The 3,383-nt window shown below is 32.8% G+C and overlaps 1 protein-coding gene across 1 annotated transcript in view; it reads right to left on the reverse strand.

Annotated features, from left to right (window-relative positions):
- The window catches only part of LOC117167388 (cytoplasmic polyadenylation element-binding protein 2), a 692,172-nt gene that overhangs the window by 653,454 nt on the left and 35,335 nt on the right, over positions 1-3,383 (reverse strand). The window lies entirely within an intron of this gene.

The raw sequence follows: 3,383 nt of genomic DNA on the forward strand, positions 1-3,383 counted from the left end.
GCGCATACTTTGAATAAAATATTTGTTATCATTCTCTTGAAATAAATGTGTTTTTTTCTTGAAAAAATACCGGTTTCATATGTATACACCTGGTATATGAACGAACGATAACATTTTTCTATCAGGTCTAAAAGAAGCTGTTAAGTTCAGTTTTTTAATTGTATTTCTTGCTAATTGTATGTGGCTGAAGTTTGCAACGTTTACAAACGAAATTGTAAAATTTCCGAAATTTCTTTTGATGATTATTTGCACCTGGTGACAGGTAAAAAAATTTGTTTAATCGCAATAATTCTTAATAGCTGACTAAGTTTTATACACCTAGGGATTTTGAAAATTATATGTAAAATAAAAAACAGAAATTTGTTTTTGTTTATAAACGTTGCAAACTTCAGCAACGTGCTAATTGTAAGATATCCTTTGGCTACTTCATACAGATAAAAAATCACTTGAATGTTCCAGCTGTACTAAAATGATTTTGCTTACCGTGAACTCCTATTTTTAATTCTAAAGATATTAAAATAAGGAAGTATTCTAAAGAGGAAAATAAGTGTTTCTGTTAATTCTTTAAAAGATTAACCAAGTGTCTTTTTAATAGTTCTGCATCAAACCAGAACATGATTACAATGTCATCTCTAATCTATTTCGTACAAAAATGAACACTGTTTATTCTTTTCCATTATAACAGGCTTTCTATTCAATAATAAATTTAATATTTTAATATTTTAATTAGTTGATTTTTTTAAGGATTAAACAAAATAAAATTATAATTTAATTAGCATTAAAAATGTTAATTCAGGATGGTAAAAATCATTTTAGTGCAGCTAGAAAATTTAAATGAATTATTCTTATCTGTATATGAAATAACCAAGACATCTTAGTAAGACATAAAAGTAATAAATTTAACTTACCAGTTCCTTTCAGACTTGATATCAATCCAAAAAATTAGGTTTTCTAATTTTAGAGATACTACTACTAAATTTATATCACTAATGCGACTAATTGTTCGCTATGAAACTTTTTAAAAGTATTTAGATTTAAAAATAACTTGTCAAATTCTAAGTCTTAAAAATAAACCGTTTTTTTCTTAAAACTGATTTGACTTAACATACAGAAATATTCTAAACTACATTTTTCTTCAATATTTAAAACATAGATTTCTATGAAATTTTCTATCCTAGTTTTTAAATAAAAAAAGACCGTTGTGACTTGTGCTTTGCGACATTCAACACTTGATAAAAAACCCCTTTTGGGATAAAGAAACAAAACACAGTTTTTGGTTCTTGCAATTAATGAATTATAACTTTGAACATTTTGTTGTACATTCAATAATCTTTAATTATTAATTCATTCAAATGTGGATATTAAACTCTTTAGCTGCAAAATTAATTAAAACCTGTTTTGTTACCGCATAACCTAAAACATCTAGGAGATTAAAAAGTGATTATAACTTTGAAACTATAATTGGCAGTAAATTAATAAAAATTAAATATTGACATATATCTTTTGCGAGCATTATTTAATTAACCTAAATAAAAAACAGAAAATAACTTTAGATAAATATTACTTGTATCAAAACTTCCTAACGAATCTAAACCAAAAAGTCTCTAACCAACAATTTGGGCACTTATTTTACAGAAAACAATAAAACATATTTTGTTTTTTTATTTCGAATTAGGTTATAAAAATAAAATTATGAGTGGCCCGGTACCCTCAGCAATTTTTGGTCAGCCCCGGTGAACTGTATCTTTGAAATATTCGTAGTATACTTTATAAGCTTCTTCGAATAATGATGCGCCCTCTTATTTTAGAAGTTTCGTTATACGTTATCAGGGCATGGTAATCTTTTTGCACAGTAATATAGAAACTTCTTGCGAACTGTATCAGGTTCTGAAAGCTGTGAGAAAAGTGGCTGAGCGTGCTCCAGGCATTCAATAACGCCAGCTTCTTAAAAAAATTCGTAACTTTGAAGGATTTGTAAATTAAACTATAAAAGCACTATAAATTTCAGACTTTCGGTAACACTTATTGGTTAAAACCCACTTAAGTAATTATAAGTAATTATCAATTTAGCAGCGCTCGAATTTACCCCGCATGTTCGAAGTTACCCCGTTTGACGGTGCCTACACTGAAAAAAATTTGGGCAAGCAACTGTCTTCTTAGTGGCAACGCAGCGCCACCATGATGGTTGGTGTAGCGGCCAGACCACATTTAAGTAAGCTATAGCAGCGATTCCCAAACTTTTTTTGCAGTTTTCAGGGACGGGCAGGGCCGCCATCCTACCATTTTTTCCCTCTACTAGAATCCAAGGGGGATACTTGAGTGTCGGTCATGTGGGAGGTTTCATGCTTCACGCGAGAGAATTAGAGCCGGTTGAGAATAATTAATTTGTGTTAAAATGTTAATAAATAAATTTTAATTAGTTGAATCAATTTCCTAATCTGATTTTAAGCACATGAAAAGAAAGTTCATGAAAATCGGTTAATATCTTCAATGCCAGTTGACAGTTCCTGTAATTTTGCATATACTTAAAGATGTGCTTAATTACTCGAAATGTTAAGCGATTTTTATCAACTTTTTTTCCATTTTCTTAAAATTACATCAGGCAAATGATTCAGATAATTACAATTGAATTGAGCCATGTCTTTAGGATTTTAGTCATTGAAACAGCCTTAAATCGCATGACAATGAAAGGGTCTTCATAGCGGGGGGGGGGGGCTGCCGAGGAGCTAGGCCCGGGCTGGCTTCCCCCCTAGGGGGCTGCCAGGCCCAGGATGGCTTCCCCCGACCGCAGTCGGGCCGCCGACCGTCGGCACTAGTTTGGGAATCGCTGAGCTATAGTACCAAACGTGCGAGCAGATCCTTTCCCGTGTGTTGGGAACGCAGCATCCCCACAAAAGAGAATGAAATTGCCCCACGAGTATAAACAATAATTGTGTAACTCCGCGCGAAACTCGGCGTGGGGATTCCGTGCTTCCGTCTAAAGCAGGGCTCGTCACTTCAAGCAGGTGTTGGCTGCCACGACAAGTGCATGGCTGCCACCAATTTTTTCTGTCATTTTTTTCTTCGTTTTCCAGGAATCGAGCGAAGGGTTACGGTCACGGTAAATTACGTCTCGTCGTCGTTCACGCCGGGGGGTCTGAACCTTTTTACTCGAATTTTCAATACATTTAATTTCCAATTTCAATTTTATTTTTAATTGAGAAAGTGAATCAAATTTACCTGCAAATTGAAGCTTTCATAAAAGTTTTAAAAAGGAGGAAAAATTTGAAAAATTTTGAATCAAAATTCATTTAAAAAAAGAGAGAAACGATTGTCGCCAAAACCTTTTTCTTCGTTCTTATCGTTCTCCTTTATCTTGTACAAACTTTAAGTAAAGATTAAAA

The sequence above is a fragment of the Belonocnema kinseyi genome, chromosome 2 (genome assembly GCF_010883055.1).
Source record: "Belonocnema kinseyi isolate 2016_QV_RU_SX_M_011 chromosome 2, B_treatae_v1, whole genome shotgun sequence".
Lineage (NCBI taxonomy): Eukaryota > Metazoa > Arthropoda > Insecta > Hymenoptera > Cynipidae > Belonocnema > Belonocnema kinseyi.